The 24,525-nt window shown below is 47.3% G+C and overlaps 1 protein-coding gene across 1 annotated transcript in view; it reads left to right on the plus strand.

Moving 5' to 3' along the window:
* The first annotated feature begins 4,782 nt into the window (after positions 1-4,782).
* CORO1C (coronin 1C) overlaps positions 4,783-24,525 on the plus strand; it is a 59,505-nt gene continuing 39,762 nt past the window's right edge. The window contains exon 1 of the mRNA XM_053361075.1: positions 4,783-4,886. The gene's annotated coding sequence lies outside the window, so the exon portion shown is untranslated. The remainder of the gene's footprint in view (positions 4,887-24,525) is intronic.

Below are 24,525 nucleotides of genomic sequence, written 5' to 3' on the forward strand. Positions count from 1 at the left end.
GCTCCCCACACCAGGAACACGTCAAAGGTGACATGTGATGGCTTTGTTTTGGCAACGGATAAGCAAATGATGTGTGAGGGGACCAGGCCCAGGGATGGAGTCTGTGGAGTTCATGTCTCCACAAGACACCTGCAGATGAAGAGAGCCACAGGTGAGGCAGCTTCCACAGGGCAGCTGGCAGGGGAGCCCCTCCTCTCTGCATCACACATGGCCATGCAGGCGCATGGGGAGGGCCTGGAAAGTCCAGCCTCTATGCAGGTGCTCCAAAGGCAGTGCTCAGAAGACGCAGAAGGCAGGAAGACGACGGCTCTCTGGTATAGGCTAGAGGAAACCAAGCACAGCATCATGACCCAAGAGGGTGAAACCCACCCATTTGACTTTCCAGAATCTGAAAGGAAAAGGGAAATGACAGTGTGCAGTTGGCCACTGGTTCAAATAAATAACTTTGGCAGTCGAGAAAGTTTAGGAAGGGAGGCTGTGAGGGCAGATATGACTAGCACTTTCCAGGGGGTATTGAGGAGGCAGTTAACACGCTCAGATTCAGAGAGCAGCGCTGAGAACCGGCAAGTGAATAAGCTGATGCTGAACTCCCCTGGCGAGGAAACCAAGGCTGGCTTCCTGAGTTCCCTGGATTCTCCAGAGGAGCCAAGAAATGGAGAGATGGAAGGCCCTCCGCTACGAAACCATGGGGAAACCGGAGGCCCACTGATTGCTCTTCCCAATGGCCAAAGTGGAGACCACATGCAGATGGTGAACTGTGCCTCTTGGCCTGAGAGAGCAGCAATTGGCTGCAGTCATGTTACCCTGACTGGTGTAGAAGAGGCAGCAAGGGAGGTTCGTGGGAGCGATAAGGGAGCCAAGGGCCTTGAGATAAAGTTGCTGGCAGCTTCAAACCTTGCTTTGGTTTGGGGGGAGGCTGAAAGACATCCCAGGGAGAGGAGCCAGCCCCGCAAGAGTGGGGAAGACCTTGGGGCCTGCAGTGAACTGGGCTTTGAGTCAAACAGCCAAGCAGGTGGCTTGCCAAGCCCTGGGGAAGGGGCAGAAGCAGCAGAGACCCTCAAGCCCACGGCAGCCACGGCAGTCATGGTGGTGACCCTGCAAAACCCCTCTCACAGGACCAGCGAAAGTGGCAGAAGCAAAACCACTGGAGGAAAGCCCCCAGAAAATGGGGAATGTTGTCGGCTGCAGGAACAAAGGGAAACTAAACAAGAGGATGAAAAAGCCCTCAGAGTGGCAGACATGAAGAAGACATTTGAGAAGCGGAAGCCGGCAGGGGAGAAGGCTGCCCCACCTGTTCGGAAAGGTGAGACAGGGGTACTGTGACTGGGGCAGGATTGCCTATGTTTGCAGTGGCTAAGGAGGAGCATTTTAAAAAACTTTTGGCCGCCATCTTGGTCTCAGAGCACAATAACACGGAACAGGTAAGAGAGCATCTTGTAGTCAGATCGGCAGGTGTTCAAAAATTGCTGAAGTGGCACAGAGTTCTGCTTCAGAATAGATGTCCAGCAGCAGGAAGGAATAAATTAGTGTGTTGGGTCGGGAGAGAGAGAGATTGTTTGTGTGCTTTGCCTGTGAAGTTGACCAGGAAAGAAAGCTGGGATCACTGATGTGAGTTAAATCACTGATGTGAGTTAAATATCAAGGAAGGGAGAAAATAAATCAAATAAACCAGCAATACCAGAGTACTGCTTAAACCTACAAAGGACTGGGAATTTCACAGGGCTGTGAAATTTTAGCACCTGGACTTGATGGCCTTTTGCCCTCCCCCATATTAGATCGGAGTATGTATTTCTTGGCTAACTGCAAGGGGGCGGGGGGGTTCTTGCTCACTCTGCTGAACTGAGCCCAAGACTTTAGTCCTAAAACTCTGGCTTGATGACACCCGCCCTGCAGGTGGACAAAACCTCTGGCCCACTTTTCTACTGTGTCTGGTGGACTCAGCAAGTGAGGCATTTTTATTTGTTTCAGCTGACTGCAAAGCTGCATCCCGTCCTTTTAGTCCCATGGCGTGACTCTGAGTGCAGCTTCCACATAAGCATGTTGTGGGATGGATGCTCCTCCTCAGGCCAGCACATTTTTGCAGCATCCACGTAACTTAGCTGAGCTCAGTGGCAGAGCATCTGCTTTGCCTGCTCCCCCCCCCCCGCCATGGCACCTCCAGGGAGGGTGGGAGAGATCCCTGTTCCCCAAGAGCCCCTGCCAGCCAGTGCAGACAGTACTGAGCTCAATGGACCAGTGGCTGGACTCAGCAGAAGGCAGCTTTCTCTATTTCTATAAAATGCCAGCCCATGTCCCTGCCTTCTGCATTTACCCTTTCCACAGAAAATGTTTAAAAATCCCTTGCTGACAGCCTCTTTGCAATACTAAGCCCCTGTGAAGTGATGGACTGTCTGCTTTTAACTAGAATTTCCCCAATGTGGTATTTATTTAGCATCACACAGTTTGTAGCTGGGATGCTACAGATGTTCTATTATTCTGAGCATTTGATACTTGGGTTCTCATATGCAGAACTGGGTGCCCCCCCTTTTCAGTTGCCTTGGTGATGAGAGAAGACAGCACATAGCGGTCTTGGGCAAAATTAGCAAAGGAATTTGCTGTCGCACAGAGACATACCTAGGCTCCCTTGTGCCCCTGGAAAGGAGCTGTCTCAGAGCCCCCTCCCTCTCTGCCGAGGCACCCAGAGCAGCAGGGGAGCCCCCCAGGGAGTGCGCAGGTGGGTGGACGGGCCCTAGACACTCCAAACTAGAGAGCGGATGCACGGTTTTTGTGCCCTCCTGGGCCTGCGCCCCTGGCAGGGGGCAACATAGCCAACCCCCTAGGTATGCCCCTGCTGCCAGGAGAAATTGGTCTGACCCTGCAGGGCTCAGGTCAGAGGAATGGCCTTAAGCAACTTTCTTCCAGTGTCAGGATGTGCCTGCACCCGTGTAATTGCTGATAACCAATGTCCTGTGCCCACACCTTAAATCAGCCTTCCCCAATTTTGTGCCCTCCAGAGGCTGTGGACTACAGCTCTGTCAGCCCTGTCCATTGGCCACACTGGCTGGGGCAGGCGGGAGCTGGGAATTCTAGGGCTCTGCTTAGGGTCTAATGACCCACAGCCCCTGTCTACATGGACCAGCAGCTCCTCTGCAGTTTGAGACAGGAGTCTTTCCCTGGGTGTAGCCAGGATTTTTGTTAGTGGGGGCAGGCCTTTGGGGGGGGGGAGTTGGCTATGTATTTTTATTTATTTTTTATTGATAGGGATAGCTGCCCCCCATGAGTCTTCCCCCAAATCTCCAGACAACACCAGAGATTGAAGCCGGGATTTCACCCCTTGCCACTGAGTTGGCTGCTGGCTCTCCTCCGTGTTGGTGGTGGGGTGAGCTGGGGTGCCTGGGAGGGGGCAGAGTCAATGGATGTTGCATCCCTGAGAAATCCTCTTTCATCCTTTGTAATCCTCTGTTGCTGCCCTCTTGCAATGAGAGGCATTTCATTGGTACATAAATGACTAATATTCATGCATCACATGTGATTTTCCTACACCACCATCTCTTTTTAAAAGCTAGATCTCAGCCCTGATAGTACTCCAGTTCTATAGCTCCCCTTCCTGGTCAAAAGCTGAATGCAACAGCAAGTCACACTACTGTAAATATGATTCTTGCTATCGATTTCCCTAGACATAGGAGAGGAAGGTACTGAAGGCCAGTCAGTGTCCACCTGAAACAGACAACGGCTCCAGCAAATATAAGCCAATTTTGGGGGGCATTTTGCTTATTTTAAATCTAATTTTGAAAGGTTATATAGGCACTACTGTAGTCCAAGACCTCGTAAGTGGCTCCCAGTAATAAACACAATTAAAGGTAGTTGCCATGCAGATGACAGGCCCAAAAATAGAACTGCTGCGGGGGTTCTTCACGACCCAAAACCAGAGAGCTTTGAAGAAGGGCTGGAGAGGTTTTTGCTTTGCAGTCAGATCAGCTGCAGTATACAGGGTGCCCATGAACTGCTGGTCTTATTGAACCCCCTGAAGGTGGCCCTCCTCTCGCGGCTTGGAAGGGAGGGAGTCCAAGGCAAGCCCTGAGGCCCGGCTCCGGAAAGGGCAAGCCCAGGGATGGAGCAGCTCCGCCGGGCGGGGGGCTCTCGGGCCAAGGGCAGCTTAGGAAGACTTCGGGGATTTTGGAGTGGCGATGTACACGATGCCATTCCCCTTTACCAAATGTTTTGTAAAAAATAATAATCTAAGAGTCTGTTTTAATTTTACCCCCGTTTTCTTTCACCCCAACCCATCTTTCCAAAAGCGCTGCTCAGACTGCGCAGGACTAGAGCGCTAAAGGTCTTTACAAAAAACACAACCCCACAATACTGGAAAGAGATTAAAACGTATCTACTGCTTAGAAATATGAGCCATATTCCCAGCCCAGCCCTTCGCTGGAAGGTCTCAGGGAAGAACGAGATACAGGCCACGTCCGGGGACCATACACGAGTGACTAGGACACGTGAGAATGAGGAGTTGCATGTGCGAGCGGGGAGGCGGGCGCCGCGGACAAGAAAGGCGCGTGCCCGCGCCCGGCGCTCGCTCCCCCCCCCGCCGCGCGCCCCTCCTCGCTTCCTCTCGCGCCGCGCCAGCCCCGCCCTTCCCCTTTCCAGCGAGAGACGCTGGTTGGACGCCTTCCGTCCCGCGCTGGGCGACGATTGGCTGCCCCGCCTCTCCCCTCCGCGAGGGCGGGACATGAGGTTGGCTGAGGCGACGTGAGAGGGCGGGGCGGCGCAGGGCGCGGCGGGGCGGGGTCGGGGCGGGGCGTGGGTCGGTCCCGCCCCCTGGCGGCCGGTCTTGGCGCGTGTCCGTCAGTCAGTCGGAGTCGGGCGAGGAGGAAGGAGGCGCGCGGGCGGCGGCGGCGGCGGGCGAGGTAAGGGGAGGCGGACGCGTGTCCCTCTGGGGTGGGGCGGGGGGGTCCTCGCTTCTTGGTGCCCAGCGACGCGCCCCTTCCGAGAGGTCCGGGGGGGATCCAGGCCCCCCGGGAAGGTCGGCGGGGCTGGCCTTTTCCTCCCCCGCCCCGGCCCCTCCCGCCCCACAGGTTGCCCTCCTGCCTCCCAAGGAAACGTCCTGCAAAATCAGGTGCCCAGAGGGATTCAACAAAGCAATGCATTTTTGTTTGCGCTTAAAGAGCAACAGATTATTGGTATGGAATATGTGGGTCTCATGGGGGGAGGCTTAAAAAAAGAGACATTTGCATCTTCCTCATTAAAAAAAATGCTGCATGTCTGATACACAAAATATACATTTATAGATCTGTATGCCAGGTTTGAAATTGGAGAAGGGAATTTGTAGGAGGTTTGTAATTGTCAGGTGGTCCGAGTGGTCATGTTCAAATAATTTCCATCTTTTGACTCAAAAGGGCTCTTGAAGCAGCTTATGTAAGCCGCAGTGAGGTGCCATTTAAAAGAGCTGGGGAGGGAAAGAGCCTGGCTGCTTTGGAAACGGAGCTGTCTTGAGGATGTCGGGTTTAGTGGGATGTGGGGGCTGCAGATGTGGGGCTAGGATGAGAGGCCTGGGGGTTGTGTGAGCGGTCATGGTGAGAGGGTGGATGGGCGAGAAGGGAAGGCATGTGGGGTGACTTGGGAGGAACTGAGGGGGACATGAAGGTTTGTTCATGTGAGAGACAACTCAAGGTGCTAAGTCCAGGCAGCCCAGGAAGCTGCTAAGCGGGGGTGGGAAGCTTTCCAGTTTGGGGAGGGAGGTGTATCATTCAGGTGCAGGCGATAATGTTTCTGTGTTTTGTGGGGTGGGTTGTCAGCAGGGTGTAGTTGAGACTTGGGTGCTGGTGACGGAGGAGGGACTTGGGTGTGTTGCTTTATGGCAGCAGTTAATTGAGGAGGGAGGGGAGGGTTATGTCATGGGTAGAGCCAGTTACTGTTTAGGGCAGGGTGCTCCCCAAGCTGCAGGCAGCTGTTTGGTGCTCTGTTGCAAATTGTGGAGAGGTCAGGGGAACAAGAAGGGTGTCCATTTATGGGGGGCTGCAGGTGTTTGGGGCGGGGTATGTCTCCCTGTGATGGTTGAGGGAGAGCAGCGCAGCAGCAGTGGTTAAGAAGGAATTCTCAAGGAAATCTGCTTTTCTGTTTGGGGAAATTGTGCATGTGCAATTTTTACAGCTGAATACTGGGAAATCATGGGTTAAAGGAAGTGTAAAGAGAAATTTTAGGAACTCTGAAGAGGGTTTCATAATGGCTGTCTTCTGTAGATAGGATTCCTTCTAAAGGAGGAAGCTGTCACATACTGCTCGGCAACCCTGGAGAGAGGCTTTCAGTCGGAAAAAAGTCTCCTTCAAACACCTCACAGAAGAATACAGCAGTATATTCTGTATGTGGGGGAAGTGTTTTTAGAAGATAGCAATAAATGCCTTCAGTTGGCATGGGATACCTCTTGCAGGGCTGGACTAGGCAGCTGAGTCTGCTGCTCAAAGAATGGGCATCTTTTGCCGAGAAGAAGCCTGTTGAGGTGCAAACTGTAATTCTTCCTCAGTATTGCACATTTTATGACTAAGAATAATGTGAGCACTTCTGTGTGGGATGGAATACAGTTCTTTTGTTCTTTAGATTGTTGACTATTTTTGAGGAGGGGAAAATATTAGTCAGTTGCATACAATGTGTGTGGCATGCAGTGGAACATGATGTCTAAGAAGAAGGGGGAAGGGTAGATGACTGTGCCTGCCATGCATGCTGGGGCTGTAAGTCCAGTGGAGTTCAGCAGGTCATAATTCATAGAATCAGAGAATTGCAGAATTGGAAGGGACACCAAGGAACCTCAACTAGATCATACATGACAGGTGGCCATCTACCTCTGCTTGTAAACCTCCAAGGAAGGAAAGTCCACCACCTCTCGTGGGAGTCTTGTCCACTACTGAACAGCTCTTACTGTCCTAAAGTTCTTAGTCAAAATAGCCTTTCATGTAACTTGAATCAATTGGTTTGGGTCCTACCCTCTGGAGCAGGAGAAAACAAGCTTGCTCCATGTGACAACCCTTTCAATATTTGAAGATGTCTATGCTGGAGGAGACTCTTGAGAGTCCCATGGACTGCAAGAAGATCAAACCTCTCCATTCTGAAGGAAATCAGCCCTGAGTGCTCACTGGGAGGACAGATTGTGAAGCTGAGGCTCCAGTACTTTGGCCACCTCATGAGAAGAGAAGACTCCCTGGAGAAGACCCTGATGTTGGGAAAGATGGAGGGCACAAGGAGAAGGGGGCGACAGAGAACGAGATGGTTGGATAGTGTTTTCGAGGTTACCAGCATGAGTTTGACCAAACTGCGGGAGGCAGTGGAGGACAGAGGTGCCTGGCGTTCTCTGGTCCATGGGGTCACGAAGAGTCGGACATGACTAAACGACTAAACAACAACAAATCATATCTGTTCTCAGTCTCTTCTTCTTCAGGCTAAACATTCCCAGCTCCCTCAGCCGTTCCTAAGGCTTGGTTTCCAGACCCTTGATCATCTTGGTCACCCTCCTCTGCACAAGTTTCAGCTTGTCAATATCCTTCTTAAATTGTGGCACCCAGAACGGGGCACAGTATTCTGGGTGTGGTCTAACCATAGAATGGTACTATGATTTCCCTTGATGGGAACATTCTGTTGATGTAGCCTAGAATAGCATTAGCTTTTTTTGCTGCCGCATAACGCTGTTGACTCATGTTCAACTTGTAGTCTGCTAAGACCCCTAGATCTTCTTCACATGTACTGCTAGTAAGCCAGATGTTCCCCATTTTATATTTGTGCAGCAGCTTCTTCCTGCTTAAGTGTGGAACCTTACAGTTGTCCCTATTGAAATGCAGCTCTCTCCTTGCCTTGCTTATCATGTTCACCAGGTTGGGCATTGCTCTCCTTTTGGGTGAAGACAGAGGTAAAGCAGGTGTTGAGCAGTTCTGCCTCTGTCACACAGAAGCATTTCTTTGTCTTCACACAAAGTAATCATGGGATTGTATTGTAAATTTACATAACTCTTAATTATTTGCATATTTTGGTTCTGCCTTTCTCCATGCCCTGTTTCCTTCTGTCAAAATGTCATTTGTAGGATCCTCAGGGTAGGGACCTGCTTTTATGTTGTTCTTACCTTATTCACATGTTAATGGTAAGCCATAGATAACGGCCCACCATGAACAACATCTTCAGCTTCTTTACTTTTCCTCGCTGGCATACAGAAGAGTCAGTTTCTACCTCAGAGTTATATCTGAAGCAGGGATTGTGGATTGTTTTGCTCCAATGAAATCTCAATCTGTAGCTAAGGTTTGTTCATTGCTTACTGATTGCTATTTTTTATTACATTATTTATTTATACTTATTTATTGCACTTGTAAGTCATACTTTTAATGAGAAATAAGCTCAGAACGACTTACAATGTAATACAAAAATTAAAACCAAATAAAAACAAAAACTTATACATATATAGATATATATAATAGTCAAATACATCCCACCCACTAAAGGAGGCCACAATATCTAAAACTCTCCTGAGCTAAAGGTCAAAAGTCCATTTAAAAAGAATCATTTTTGCCTGGCACCTAAACGTAGCCACTGATGGCACTAGGCAAGCCTCCCTGGGGAGAGCATTCCAAAAGTGGGGAGCCACCACTGAAAAGGCCCATTCTCATGTGGCCACCATCTGCACCTCCCTCAGAGATGGCGCCCAGAGAAAGACCTCAGATGGTGAGTGCAGGGAGAGGTGGTCCTCGAGTTATTGCGGTCCTAAACTGCATAAGGCTTTAGAGGTCAGAACTAGCACTTTAAATTGACCCCTGAAGCAAATAGCAGTCATGCCAGAATTGGTTTTATATGCTCAGACCATCTTGTACTGGTCAGCAATTTGTCGACCGAGGTTTGCACCAGCTGTAATTTCTGAATGACAAGGGGGCGGCATGCATACATGGTTCTCTCCCTCCCTTTTTTATCTCGCAACAACCCTGTGAAGGTAGAGAAGGTTGAGAGATAGTGGCTGGCCAAAGGTCACCAAGTAAGTTTCATATCTGACCCTAATCCAACACTCTTGATCACTATATACCACTCTGACTCAGGTGTAACACTAGAGCTGGGATCCTAGCTTGTTTTTTCTGTGCAGGAAGTGGGAGAAACAAAGTGGTCAGGTCTGTGCATACACAGTAAGCCGTTAACTATGGTTTGCCTTGGCATGGAGAATGGGCCTCTGTAAGATGCGACTTTCATTAAAAGTGGAGTAATTCTTAATTCTTAGAAGCTTTTCTTACCATTTGTGAAATGCTATATGGATTTTCTAACTCACAAAATGTACCGTATTTTTTGCACCATAACACTCACTTTTTTCCTCCTAGAAAGTAAGGGGAAATGTCTGTGCGTGTTATGGAGCGAATGCCTGCGGGTGGCGAGGGGGATCTGCTGCAGTCGTGAGCAGAGGATCCATGGTTCCCCTTCCTTCCCTCCTCTGTGGCTCGCTTTGAAACAGCAAAGCGGGAGAAGAGCTGCAGAGTGGGGAGGAGACAGGGACAGAGAGCCTGCTTCTTTAAAGGAGCAAAGCAGGAGGGGAGAGGAGCCTTCTCCCCTTATACCCCTCTTCTTCATTATTAGCAGCATCCTTCTCCACACACCCCATGCGTGTTCCTTGTCCCTTGAGTGCTTTTCTTCCTTCCCCACTTAAAACGTGGTTACAAAGCATGGATCCACATGGATCCTCAGGATTTTTGCATTGGGCTACTCCAAACTGACTGTCAGATCACATGTCTGTGGCCACAGCATGAACCACAAAAATCATATATCCACTGTTTCGTTTAGAATATTTTTTTTCTTGTTTTCCTCCTCTAAAAACTACGTGCGTGTTATGGTCTGGTGCGTGTTATAGAGCGAAAAATACGGTAAACTAATTAACTTTCTCAAGCATATGACCATTCCTTTTCAAGATTGAACAATGCATCGTTGTACTAATGTATAAGAGAATGATGAAGAAATCAGCTGCAAGCTGACTAGACATAGAAATAAAACTGACTAGTCTAGTAGGTCATCATAAAGCTGAGCTGCTCTGCATGTACAATAAAGCATGTTTGCTCTGTGTGCCTATTTTTTCTTTGATTGGTTCAGAGATGGTATGGTAACCATGTGCTAATCTGCTTGCAAGGGCCTTCCCACGCGGAGGGTGCTCTTCATCTGCAACCCACATGATCCCTTTGCAAAACCCATGTATGTTTCCCTCTCCATCCATGTGGTAGATGCCAGACTTTCATGCTTTGCTTACTCCCTTTTATGAAAATATTTCTTGGCTACCTTTTTGTGTATAAAACAAGGTAATTTACAATCAGGATCTAAAATATATTAAAACCTAAAACAACTGAAACGATTATAAAACCACAGCTTAAAAACATAGGCTAAAAACATTTTACAACGCTCAGTGAGTTCATTAAAGTGCAAGTGCTAGAACTCCAAAGAGGAGGTGGGGGGGTATTGCAGGCTCACTTTGGGATGTGGTAATACCCATGCAATGCCGCCCCCTCCCATTTTCCCTGGGCTGCTGTGCCCACTTGGGTTGGATGCAAATTCAGGAACAGTCTGCTCCCTCTGGGTATACAATAAATTGGATGAGAAAGAACTTGTAAGCAGAGTGCAAAGGTGGTAAAAAGCTGAGGTGAGATTGAGTGTGGCACCTGGGACACCTGAGTCTCTGGCTTAAGGGAACTGTAATGATAAATTGACTGAGGATAGACCTATGGAGGCAAGCTGGGTGGTGGTCTAGGTGTGCTGGAGGTGGGGAACAAAACAAATTGGGGCAATATAGCTTATCTTTTTATGTAAAAAAGGTTGCTATATATAACTTGCTGATGTTATCTTGTTACTTCATGTTTTTCAAAGGCTGTGTTTGCAGAGGTAAAAGATCAAAGTGCAAAAATCCCCAAATACACACCTGACTGCATGTGTTTTTGTGTCTTGCTACATAATCGTAAATTTTTAATGGATGGCTGTAGACTTTGAGTGGGAGAACTGCAATCCACATTGGTGCTTCCCCATACATACTGTGTTGGGATTGCTCTGTCTTCTGATGAACTGCCTTTTCAAACATCATTGGATTTTTTGAGTTAAATCTTCATGCTTATTGCATCTGTCACAGTTGGGCTGCATCCAAGCACGAGGCAGGGAGTGGATGTAGCTGCAATGAAATGTAAGGCCAGGGAAATTAATATTGCATCATAGTGAAATAGGCTAGAAGCGAGGGAGAAACTAATGGTGCTTAATAACTGCATATTTATTGCATGCATGTTAAAATTGGACATTTTTAATAATCACATAATTGAAGGAATCATTTGAGCATTACACGACAATTTGGCTCACTAAAAGTGCCTGGAGCTTTGTTTTAAAACACATTTTAAAAATTATCTTACACTTCTATTGACTTAAAAAAAGGACCAGTTTAACTTTTGATTTGCTTTGAAAACTGAGCTGTGCACTTTTTCTAACAGAAGCAGTTAAGTTGTGGGCGAACATATCAGACGACACAGCGATTCTTCCAAGGCAGCTCTTTATTTGTAAGCTGGAACAGAACTGAACTGAGGAGCTCAGTCAGCCTGCTTATATAGAGCTCCAGAACAATGTAACTGTTGCCATTTTCTAAAACTATCCAATCACTGAACGTCACTTTCGATCCTTCATTTGCATAACTATCTACAGTATCCCCTTGCTGGCCCAGGGTGAGAACTTCAGTACATAACAGAAGCTGCATTGCATTGCTGCAGCTTTTGCCAACATAGTGTCCAGACATTTTGGACTACAGCTCCCATCAGTCCCAATCCAGCACCAGCTGGGGGTGATGGGAATTGTAGTCTGAGGCAACTGGAGAACACTCATTGGCAAAGGCTGGGTTGCCATGTCACAGATGCTGCCATCTAGGGAGGTCTTACCCAGTATTCCAAGCACCATTCTAGAGTGCTCCCTTAGTGCACAACAGAAATGTATACCAGCAGATAATCCTGGGCTGGAACCTATAGTTGTAAAGAAAGTGGGATAATTTTTTGACTGGGCTCCTTTGCAGAACTGCAGTTCTTGTGGTTCTTTGAGAACCATGACAATTCAGTAGTTTGCGCTTGTGATATGCTTGCCTGCATAGTGTAACAATGGTTTTGAGACCTGTGTTGTTTACATAGGTGGGCAATAGATGGTAGGGTTGTCCTGCAAGTATCTGAGTTTAGTGTGAGATCTCTTGTTCAGTACACTTCTCTTTTACCTGTGGCTTTCAGAAGAAGCCATTATTGAGTCAAGGTAAAAATCTTGCTTAACAAGGTATGTCTGATTCAGAGCGAAAGCAAGGTAGCATACAGAGAAAATGAAGAAGTGTGAGGAGGGAAATGCAGTTCTTTGTGTGCTGGATAAACAACATTGTGGGATTGTTAGGTGGGAAGAATACTCCTGTACTTGAGGACTGCTTCAAAAAGTGCTAAGCTTGAGCTCTATGAGATCAATATTTTTGTCAGGATGAAGGGCTGCAAAAGAGGACCAAGATCTTCATTATTCTTTGCATTGCAACAGATTTTAAAAGTAGTAAATCTTAGGGAGGATGGAAGATTTGTTGGCATTAAGACTTGCAACGGTCTTCTGATATTGGCAGCTTCCTACCTATGTTTAACAAACTACAAAGCCTGAGTGTCTCATATATGTGATAACATACACTGGGAGTGTGCACTGTCTTTGCAGGGAGTTGTTGCAGTGAATTTTTAGGAAGCCTTCATTCTGGTGGGGGCAGAGAATGCACCTGGTCAGAGTGTGGCAAGAGCATCTTCCAGCTGGCCCTTGGTGTCCTTTGATTAAGGAGCCTTGGGTATTTGATTTGACAGTGAGCTTAATCTCTACTAATGTAATTAGTTTTCCCTTTCTTCACTGATGCAAACCTTCCTCCCCTGCAATAATTCCATTTAAAAAGCAGGAGCAATGAAATTAAAATAATGCTAGCACAAACCCTAAACCAATTAAAATGGAGTATAATCAGGTGTCTAAAGGAGGGATTATGAGCCCTTGGATGGAATCTTCTGGCATTTGAGAAGAGTTAAGTTGCATGGAAATTCTCTTCCAAAAAACATCATGCCATGCAGACAGCACTTGTGAACACCAGGACTAATATTTTGGAAGAAACAAACAGGTTCTTCTATCTATTATTGATCCTGAGTTATAGCAACCAGTCTGATACGATTTTTTTTAAATAAAAGGCTGTAATGAGCATGAGATGACTCCCACCCCTGCAAATCTCCTAATCCCACCATTCATGTACCAGCACCATTAATTGGCAGGTAATGTCCTGAACTTGCAAAAAACTGAAGATGAATCATGTACATGTCTCTAACATTGATCAGTTGCACATATATGGTAGATGTAATTAAAGCTGGAAATTATCCAGAGATAAGTGGTTCACCTCACAGAGAGCAGCCCTCTGTCCCGAGTGTTCACTGAGATTTGCAGGGGAGGCCCTCCTGTTTGCCCAGTGCAATGAGCAAGATAGGACTGTCTTTGTGGTGGACCCCATTTAATGGAAATCCCTTCCCTCAGACGTATTACTAGTGGCTTCATTCTTTGGTTTTCAGTGCCATTTAAAGATGTATCACTTCATAGACTTTGGAACACAATCTAGATGAGCAATTGTAAAATTGTGCAGAATTGTCCTTTGAAATTGGCCTTTGAAAGGTGTAGGATGTTGCAAGTGTTCTGACTTCAGTCTCTCAAACAATTCCCTCACTTTGTGGGGGTTTCAGCGAGAAACGGGGGTTGATTTCTTTGAAGCCTGGTTGAGAAACTTTCTGAATATTCAGTACTATAATATCTTTATGTTATCTGTGCATGTTGGGATTTTTTACCTGGCTGGGAATGTCACATTTTGCTTATTGAAACATGAATCTTGGTTCTTGACAAATCCATCATCATTAACTGATGCAAGAATTGAGTCCTAAATTCCTCCAGATGATTCCAGCTTCATTGCAGGAGTATGTGAGGTAGTTTTGCCCTCAGTTTGTATAGAACAACACAGTGTACAGTGGATGCTCGGGTTGCGAACGTGATCCATGTGGGATGCACGTTCGCGTCTGCGCACATGCGGGTTGCGATTTGGCTCTTCTGCGCATGCGCGACCGCTGAAACCCGGAAGTAACCCATTCTGGTACTTCTGGGTTTTGGAGGTCTGCAACCCTGTTACCGGAAAAATCCGAGGGTTCCCTTGGACAAAACAAAGACACCAACCAGAGCAAATTGGAAGCAAATCAGCAGCCTGTAGGCTTGGTCTTTATTGAAGAAAAAGACTGTCGCGACAGGACTCCCACCGCCCACAAGGTGAAGCAAGATGGAAGCCCCGAACAAAAGAAGACCCTCACTTTTATTAGTTCCTAATCCCCTAAGCTACACCCCTAGAAATACATCATATTTACATCATGACTACATTAAAAACAGGAGGAGTCAGGGGAGGGGTCGCGCAGGTAATCCGAGCATCCTGACACCTGGCCGGAGCCCCCTTCCTCCCTCCCCATGAGTCATTCCACGAGAACAAAGGGAAAGGTGGTGTTTCCTGCCCCCTGAGGGGAATCCGGTCATGGTCCCTTTGTCATAGTCTGTGTCGAATACACTAATGCGTGCAGTTCATTGTGTCCATGATAGCCTTCTGTCTGAGCCCATCAAGATGGCTATCAAGGTTGCCGAACCAACTGGGAAGGGCTGCAGAGTACGTGCCTGCTCGGTCAAGGGATTATGGCCGACTGGTATCAGGCCACCCCCCTTTGATAGTCCTTGTAATGTGGAGCAGAATAAAAGTGGTCCGGTGAAGATCCGATATACGGGTGATTTGTGGCGAATTTATGAAGAATACTGTCCTTGAAGTTCAAAGCACTTTCACCTTTCCGGAAACGGGTTGCAACATTTTGGTTAAATCAGTCACGGTCAATTGAACTCGGAAACTTTGTATTTGAGGACTGTCAAAGACAGAGAAACGGGCGCCTGCTGCCTGCAGTACCTGCGTGGCGGCCACAAGGGGCGCTGTTCGGCAATGCTGATTGGCTGAAGCGGCAGCCGACTGACCCGGAGTTCAGGCGGCCAGTCTACCAATAATAAGGATAGGGCGAGGTAGAGCGCCTCGGTCGACTAAGGGAAAATATACGGGGAAAATAAGGGTTCCGTGCGGAACTGTCAGGTTGGCGCTTCCTTATTTACGGAAGGCTCTTAGGAGATGCCCCTCTAGAGGGAACATCTCCAGGCTCGGGGGGGGGTGAGAGGTGTGTGTGGTGCTTGTGCATTACAATGTAATGAAGGGGGGGGGGTTCCTGCTACAACCCAAAAAAATGCATCCTGAAGCGGCTGTAACCTGAGGTATGACTGTGCTTAAAGATCTTGATAGAAAGCGGTTCCCTGCATAAAAAGTCACCTGACAAGTTGTCATCTTATATTGGGAATCTTTTTCTTATGTGCAGAACCACCTCAACTACTGTCTTGAAATAACATGTTGCTGAGCATCCGTAATTACACCAAATGTCCTTTGAGTCATGTTCCCCCCTCCGACTTTGCATCTTGTAAATGGGCTTAAAAAGGTAAAGGTACCCCTGCCCGTTCGGGCCAGTCTTGCCAGACTCTAGGGTTGTGCACTCATCTCACTCTGTAGGCCGGGAGCCAGCGCTGTCCGCAGACACTTCCGGGTCACGTGGCCAGCGTGACAAGCTGCATCTGGCGAGCCAGCGCAGCACACGGAACGCTGTTTACCGTCCCGCTGGTAAGCAGTCCCTATTTATCTACTTGCACTTTGACGTGCTTTCGAACTGCTAGGTTGGCAGGCGCTGGGACCGAACGACGGGAGCGCACCCCGCCGCGGGGATTCGAACCGCCGACCATGCGATCGGCAAGTCCTAGGCGCTGAGGTTTTACCCACAGCGCCACCCGCGTCCCGTAAATGGGCTTATTCTTACACTAATGTTGAGTTGTGTGGACAACAGATACTTCTAGATTAAGATAGTGCTCTTCAGTAGCTCAAAACAGTGCCTCTGGGATGAAAAGGGATTAAGCTTGAAGATAAAGAACATCTGTACAAGAGAGAGGAAGTGTTGATCTTGAAAGCATTTGTTAAAACAGATGTTAGAGAGGCTATAATTGGTACCACAAGTGAGGGATTTGAAGTAAAATTATAAGATTGAAATATTATAAGTCAGTTCTTGGTTCCCCACTACAGGTTGCACTGTAGGGCAGAAGAGTGATGCTCCTGTTAGAAATTGTGTTCCAGTTTGCAGTGGCAATATTGGTGAAGTTAATATTGTGGGGGTTTGCACAGTTAACAATTTGAAGCGATTTACTGACTTTGTGCAACAATTCAATAATTTCTCTTTTCATTGAATTGCTGCCACAGGGGTGGGGGATGACTATCATAGAGCTTTGGGTGCAGATGCCCCTTGGATCCTCCCTTCAGGCAGCAGATGACGGCCTTCCAGAACTTCAGTAATCAGCAGAGCTACTGGGATCGATGGACCATAGTCTGATCTGGAATAAGGAAGATTCCCATGTTCCTAATGTCTTACATCAGGGTGTGGAACCTGCGGTCATCCAGATATTGGAGTCCAACTCCCACCAGCCCCATGAGCAGGGATGATGGAAGAAGTAGTCGAGCAACATCTTAATGGCCAAAGGTGCCTTACTCCCGTTGCAACTGCTCAGTAAGGGATCATTCCAGATTCCTTGCTGGAGAGCAGTGGGGCTGAACAGAGCACAGAGCTACCACTGTACCCCAAACCCCAATGGTTGACCAGGATAAAAAATGTGTGTGTGGGGGTATTTTAAAATTTTTTTTGGTGAACCAGCTTCAGGCTAGTTCAGCAGAGACACCTGGATCAGGCCCCTATCTGTCTGTTGAATTGGCTTAGGCTTGCTCTCCGCTTCTGCCCCATTTCTGGGCCTTACACTGTCTACTCTTGGGAGAAACGCTGCCAGCAGCTGCCTGTCAATCGCTTGTGCAGTTGGCGAGTGCATTGGGGCCCTCTGGCAGCAGACCCTCCTCTCTCCAGCCTGCCCAGAGCAGGGTGGGCTTTCTCTGCCCTTTGCATTTCATAGTCTCTGAATTTTAAGGCACATCCTTCTTTTGAGCCGAGTCTTCAGTGGACTGGGTGAGAGTTTATGGAGCGGAATTTTCTCTGAGCCATGTTTAGCAGTTAAGAACTGCTGCACTGCTTTAAGGTGGCCTCCAGTTGCTCTGTTATCATTTTGCTCTTAGTAAACCTCACTTTACAAGGCCTGGAAAAATTCAGGCACTTAAGGAAAGACTCCCTCACACTTAGAAATGCTTGTTTGTATCCAGAGTGTGCTTCTCTTTCCATGTTCACCTCTGGCATCCGAATACGCAGCTAGCTGCTCCCCTCTCCTTGGGGACTTGTTCTCATTCAGTAGCAATAGGAACTGATGTTGATTAAGTTTTGGTAACCATATATGGGGGTGGGGCAATACGTTTACTGAAATGTGTTGCTTTTGAAGAAAGGCTATTTACCAACATACATCTGCTAATGACTAATGTGGAAAAGATGAAATGTTAACACTTTGCCTTAACAGACTGGATTTGCAGGGGTAGAAAATAGTCTTCCATACCTGCTGTCTTCTGAAATGTTTCTAATGAATCTCATGAACAAATAGGGTAGTCAAGCCTTCCCCAACCTGGTGCCCTCCAGATGTTTGGACTTCAGCTGGGACCTGTGGCAATTGTATTCCAGAACATCTGGAGGGCATAAGGTTGGGGAAGGCTGGGAAGCAATAAAATACTATGTTGTGGTGGTTTAAAAATAAATTTGGCTTGTGAATAATAATAATTAATAATGTGACTTGTGAAATGGCATTGAAATAGCTAAGAAAACCCAGTGAGAAGCTGAAATGGATGTTTCTGCCTTATTAATCTTGTTGCACTGGTAAAGAAAATTAGGTTACCTCAAAAGGAAAACACGCAGAAAAGGCTTATCATTTGCATACCTATCTCCTGCCTTGAATATTTCCCCTCCCCCCGGCAGGATTGTGATTGGGTCATGTGTGGGCTGGGCTGGGCTGGGTTCTGACCTGATTCTTCTGTTGAGTTCCTGCTGCAGAAAATGGGATCAGAATTCTAATCCTGAAGCTTTCTGCTTCCTATACTGCCAGCTGCTGTTTTAAAAAAATAACAAGTCATTGTGTCCTTTGGGCTTTAAGTAGCCCTTTCTTTTTCTTAAGCAATCTCTGCTTCTGAATCTCAGAGCTGCCCCGGGATTGGGGCACTAATTGGGATTGTTGCACTAATCCCAATATAGCACATAAGGATTTTTCCGACTTTCATCATATTTAGAAGGAAGTTAATGGTTGTTTCTTTTGAATAGGCTCCATAGTTCAATCTCTACTATTTAAAAATGCAGCCTTTATACTTGCACCCTGCTCTTTTTAGGCTCCTAAATAGAATAAATGTAATATATAGCATATTCCTTACTCGCAGCCTTGCTGGACATCTTTGGGAGAAGAAAAGGCGAAAGAGTGAACACAAATCTGGAACAGAATCCCTAAGGCGGCTGGATGGTGCCTTGTGCGCCTCCTGCCAGCAGCTCCTTTGGCCAAGCTGGTGCCAAATGTATTGCTCTGCTTTCCTTTGGACTCCATCAGCAAGTCCAAGAGGGGGGTCTTGTTGTCTGGGCAGCCCAGACCCTCCAGACACGCTGCCCAGGCCTGCACCTGGGGAAGTCACTTTGGTGCTGCTCACACAGCAAAAACAACACAGGAGGCAGCAGCTACGAGTGATAAGCTCCACCTGATTGGCATAAGGTACAAGTACTACAGGTTGCCTCCATTGGTGGGAGAGATGATTGTTTCTCATGGGTCAGCTGTGCCTGTCTTAAGCTAGGCAGCCCCCCAGTCAATAAGTGCTGGTGAGTTGGAGCATGGCTTTAGCCCCAGTGATTTTCATACTTCCAAGCCCCTAAGAGAACCCTTTTGTTCACCCAGGAACCCTTGCACATTGCAGACAGTTCTGTGGCACACAACTCAGTTCCGGAGTGGCTTGTTTCAGGTCTCTTACGCCTTGCCGCTCTTCTGCTTGCATTGAGATATGATTGTTTGCAGCATGGTAAGATTGGTAGTTGCAGGCAAAGGGTCCTTCAGGAAAATTTATTGAGCACTGCTGATCTTAATCTTAATCTGTGAGGCACCCAAGCCGGAATACAGCTTGGAAATGACTAGCTTAACCCATCCACATTTAAAGACACTCAACCAAAAAAGAAAAGTAGTGTAAAGGATCATGAAGTATAATCTTTGCACCACAGAAGAATGACCACAACTCAGTGGTAAAGCATGTACTTTGTAGGGGAAGGTCCCAGGTCCAATCTCTGGCATCTAGGTAGACTGGGAGAGAAACCTGTCTCAAAATCCTGGCAAGAGCTGTTCCCTTGCTCCGTGTAGACCAGGAGTCGGCAAACTATGGCCCAGGGGCCGGATGCGTCCCCCCCCCGGCTCGTAAATCTGGCCCGTGGACCCTGCCGCCTGCTCGGTCAGTCCCCGCACGCTGTGGATGTCTCACCGCACAGGGACTGACTTCCGCGATGCTGGCACGGCTTCTGGGTGGGTGGCGACGCTGGCGCGGCTTTGGATTGGCTGCAGGAAGTTCCTTCGCCACATGCTGAGGTAAACCCGGCGCGGCCATGGACGAAGAGGCGAGTGGCGGGTCTGGGCCGTGCCATGGGCATTGTGACGGGCGTGTTGTGGGGCTTCACCCGGAGCCTGGCGCTCCTGCTGGCCCCGCGCCTGGCACCCGGCTCAGCTCTGCAGCTGGAGGATGAGCTGTGCGCCGCCTGGCCGGCGCTTCACGTTCACAGCCTGCCCGCTGTGGCCTCGGACGGCGGGCCGCAGTGCGTGGTGCATGCCACCTGGAAGCTCCGCGGCGACGGGCCGATGGAGCGGCTGCTGATTGTCAACAACGCCGGTGAGCGGGCACTGCCAAGACTGGCTCCTGAGCGTGTGCAGAATGCGTTCCTCCTCCAGGTCCGGAGGCAGCTGCAGGACCAGCTTGCAGGGCATTTATATTATTCAAAAATAGTCCGGCTCCCCAAAAGGTCTGAGGGACAGTGGACCGGCCCCCTGATGAAAAAGTTTGCTGACCCCTGGTGTAGACACTGCTGATTGTGATAGGCCAAGGAATCCGTATAAGGCAGTTTCCTATGTTGTTATGTTAGCTTGTTTTATCCTAATAGCAAGGATTGATGTAACAGATGAACCTAGAAGCTGTGTCCTTATTTTTATATTTGGAAGTGGTGTGTGGATGCTGCTGCAGCAGAACATACCAGACTTCCTTTTGGGTGAGTTTGATTTTTCTAATATTATATCACATCCTCCTCCTAACATTTTAGCCTGACAAAAAATCCAGGTGCTCCTGTTAACACATTGAATGGACATATAACCCATAACATGGTATTAAGGGAGCAAGCTGCTTCCTGGGAGTTCAGTGCACATCCATAGGGAATCAGGAATAAATACCCTGATGGCCAAAGTGCAATGCAGGACCATAGAATGCAAGAAGGAAAAGGCCTGCAGGCACTGGGATGAAGTGACAAAGGAGTGCTTTCCTTTGTCAAGCTGATCTGTAATTTGGATTGTCCAAATCATCATTCAAAGCGAAATACAGATTTTGAGTTTTCCGTTTATCTCTGGCCCTGTGTAAACACCTCCCTTTTCAGAGGCAAAGCAGGATTTTTGCTCCTGTAGTGGCTTTTCCTGTAAGTGTTCCCTAGCAGGATGTATTTCCTCTTGCATAAACAGGTTGAAACTCCTCCAAGCTTCAGAAGTACATCTGTTTTCCTCTTTAGACAGTTCTTAAAAACAGGAACATGTGCCAACTTTCAATCCATTTTTGTGACAAATGAGAACAACACTACAACCTATATGTTCAGATTAGACAGTCCTCCAAGCCATAATTTGGAGGACCAAGAGCCTGCTGCAGGCCTGCATGCGCTCCCCTCCGCTCTCATGCATGGCCGCCTTCCTCCATTTCCAGGTTGCCGCGATGTCTGAATTGGGCAAACTGTGATTAGCTTTAAGCTCCAAATCATGGTTTTCAAACCCACTTGAAATAATGGTGTGGAGGCTATTTGAAAGAAGAGTTTGGTTAGTACAATCCAAAAGTAGTGGTTTCGATGGCACATTCCTGATCCTCCAAACCATGGTGGTATATCTGAACTCTGGGCCTCCTGCCAGCAAAAGATAAAAGAGAATTAAAGTGAGTTTCATGTGAATGTAAAACCTGCTTTGGTTGGAAAGCTGATTGTCAAGCTAGGAATGGTTAGGAATGATGGGAAAGAAGGAGAGGTAAAGAACCTTTTTACTCCTTTCCTCCCACAATTACCTCTCAAGGTAGGTTGGTCGTAGGTTTCCACCACACCACCGTAGCACCTTCTACCCCCTGACAGGAAAGATTATTAGGGGTTCAAGGCAGGTATCCAGTAGGGGAGACAGAGAGAGCAACCTAGCCTACCTGCCCCACTCTGGGGATAGCCAAATTTTATAAAGAATTTTAAAAGGTAAGAGGCAGAATGTTGCTTCAGGAAAAGAACAACAAAACCTTTTAGTTCAAATGCGGGTGGTGCTGTGGTCTAAACCACAGAGCCTAGAGCTTGTTGATCAGAAGGTTGGCGGTTCGAATCCCTGCGACGGGGTGAGCGCCCGTTGTTCGGTCCCAGCTCCTGCCCACCTAGCAGTTCGAAAGCACATCAAAGTGCAAGTAGATAAATAGAGGTATCGCTCTGGCGGGAAGGTAAACGGCGTTTCCATGTGCTGCTCTGGTTCACCAGAAGCGGTTTAGTCATGCTGGCCACATGACCCAGAAGCTGTCTGCGGACAAACGTTGGCTCCCTCGGCCTATAGAGCGAGATGAGCACTGCAACCCCAGAGTTGTCTGCGACTGGATCTAACAGTCAGGGTACCTTTACCTTTACCTTTAGCTATTCTAATAGTTCTACTTACAAAGAGTCTTCTGATCTCCTAAGTGTTTTGGGGACCCAGGTGGGACTTGATTGACAGTTGACTGTTTCCTGACAATCACAAGCTGTGGGTCAGTTCATCAGGTCAAAGTTTGACATCCTTTGGAAGTTGAGGAGATGTCTATCACAGTATTAACTTGCAACCAGATGTGGATTCAGGGAGGGAATTGATTTCTCAGCTAAGGCAGAATGGAGAATAAGGATTTAGGATCATTAGGTGCCTACTGTTGTGAAAGGGGATCACAACTTGTGTGGATGCTCCCTGATAAAGAATTTTGTGTCTTATTGCCCCAGCAAATGGTGCAATGAAAAGTGTTTGCTTTGTATCTCTTTTTAGTTTATGCTATATAAAATGCAGTACTTATGAACAAAAGCACTTGGAATTCCTTTCATCTTCTTACTGAATATAGTTAAGGAAACATTAGCAAGCTTGTGGACTAGTGGTGTTATTTGCCAGGGACCAAGCTCCTTGTTCCAAATAGGAAGGGCCTTTACAGTTCTCCCATCTGCTTCCTCCTCTCCCTTTTCTCTCAGATGCCCCACCCTCTGTAGCACATGGAACCATTGCATCTTGATAACTATGAACCAGCCTTGGTGCCAGGGTGCCAGTGGCACTTGGGAAGTCAGCTGGCTCTTCACACACCCCTCCCTCTGTCATAATGGGGGAGGGCATATGTTTCGCAACATGAAAAACCTAATTAGGTTAGAAAAATTGTCTTCAGGGCTTAAAATGGAGGCAGCAAAACCCCTCTTGCTTTCAGACACTAGGTAACCTTTGTTTAATTTTTCATCTGAACTTTATTGGATGCATTTCAGGGGATCCATCATTCGTTCTTCTCATAACTGGAATCTGCATGTTTCTTCTGTCTGCTGCTCTGTACTTCTCATACACCTCCTTTGTTTTGAAAGGGAGCCAAATCAACATGACTGTGATTCAGAGCCAAGAATCACTCCCTTGGAGTGGCTGTTGAGCATGTGTGTGTTCATCTTGCACAGTTTCTGTTGAGAGTGCTGTGGCTTCATAACAGGAAAACCAAGGGAGAAAGGGGTGTGTGTGTGTGTGTGTGTGTGTGTGTGTGGAAAGGAAAATAGTCATTTTGTAAATTTTCTCCCCATTATTAGAAATGACACTTCCTCAGCCATTTTAAGATTATTAGGGTTTTTTTGGGGAGGGGCGGGTGGAAACATGGACAGGTGGCGTTTAATCAATTGAAAAATTGTAGTCTTACATATTCACATAGAAGAAGTTTGTACCTACAATTAAAAAGGTCATGTATGAATGTGTGATTTTTGAAAGGTCCTTTTTGAGGTAAGATGATGTAGCCTTCTTACACAGGGCATCAGTACACCTTGGTTTTCCTATTTACTGCGGTATTAGAGATTCTGGCCAACTTTCGCTCACTTCCTCCTTGTGCAGTGACTGTAAATATAGTTTTGGTGTGCAGGTTTAGTGTTGCTTGCTTCATTTCTGACTTGCTTGTTGTAAAACATCAGATTTATATAGCTTTTGGCAAGCCTTGTGGGAGGAAATCTAACCAGTGGATGTTCTTGCAAAGCTGTTATGAAAATGTATTGGCCCAAGTACAGGTCTTGCCTTGCCTTGCCTATCTTATCATGATGACAAAATGCATACATAAATGAGTCACCACAAACCAGGCAGCCAGAGCAAGAAGGGTGTTGCTGCAAGGGCGCAGTATCTGTCAAGTGAGTATGTAGCTGAGTGGGGAGAGCCATTGTACTTTGCCATTGCAACACCACAGGGCTGGAGAGCGCTGTTTCCATTTCCCATCCTTTATTCCACTGGTTGAATAGCTTGGAGAGCATAGACTGGGATTCTTCCTAGATTTTAATTTGGAAGAGATGGCTCAAAAGTCTTGCTTTTCAATATGACTTTTTGGTTCCTGAAATTCATTCTGATTGTGTAGATAAAATATAATGGATAGAATTCTACAGGATGTGTTGTTAGTGTGTGAAAACAGTCAAGATCCAAAGATCTCCAGGCATGCACCTCCAGATGGTAGAGGTGTCAGACGCCATCCCGGCACCCAGGCATCTTCACTTGGTAGCAAGGGGCCAATATCCAGGTGCAAAATGCGCCTGACAGATTTCGAACACTGGAGGCAAGTGGCGTCCCAAGATGAATTTTCAACATTGATCCATGGGAGAAATGAACTAAAGACTTGTCTGTTAGTCAGCAGCAAATCTGATTGTTTTCAGCAGTGTCTATGCTTCTGACTACAGGACATGTGTGGGATTCTACTATTAGCCTCCCACGTACCTTTAAATGAGAGAGTCCCAAGTAAATGATCCTGAGTGAATTATAGATGTTAGTAATCATCAGCCCAAGACCATAGAAAGGATCTAATCTGAGCATATATCTACTGTGCAAAGTTCTATTGGTTTTAAACTGGTTTGACTGCCATGGCTCCCTTTGTTCCTTCTCCAGAGAGTTGTGGGAATTGTGAGTGCTGAGTCACCATGCTGAGAATTCTGCTTGTGATGTCTGGCCCCCTCCCACACAACATACTCACATTCAATTGGTAGTGGGAATAACTGTTATTCCTCT

Source organism: Podarcis raffonei, chromosome 13 (genome assembly GCF_027172205.1).
Source record: "Podarcis raffonei isolate rPodRaf1 chromosome 13, rPodRaf1.pri, whole genome shotgun sequence".
Taxonomy (NCBI): domain Eukaryota; kingdom Metazoa; phylum Chordata; class Lepidosauria; order Squamata; family Lacertidae; genus Podarcis; species Podarcis raffonei.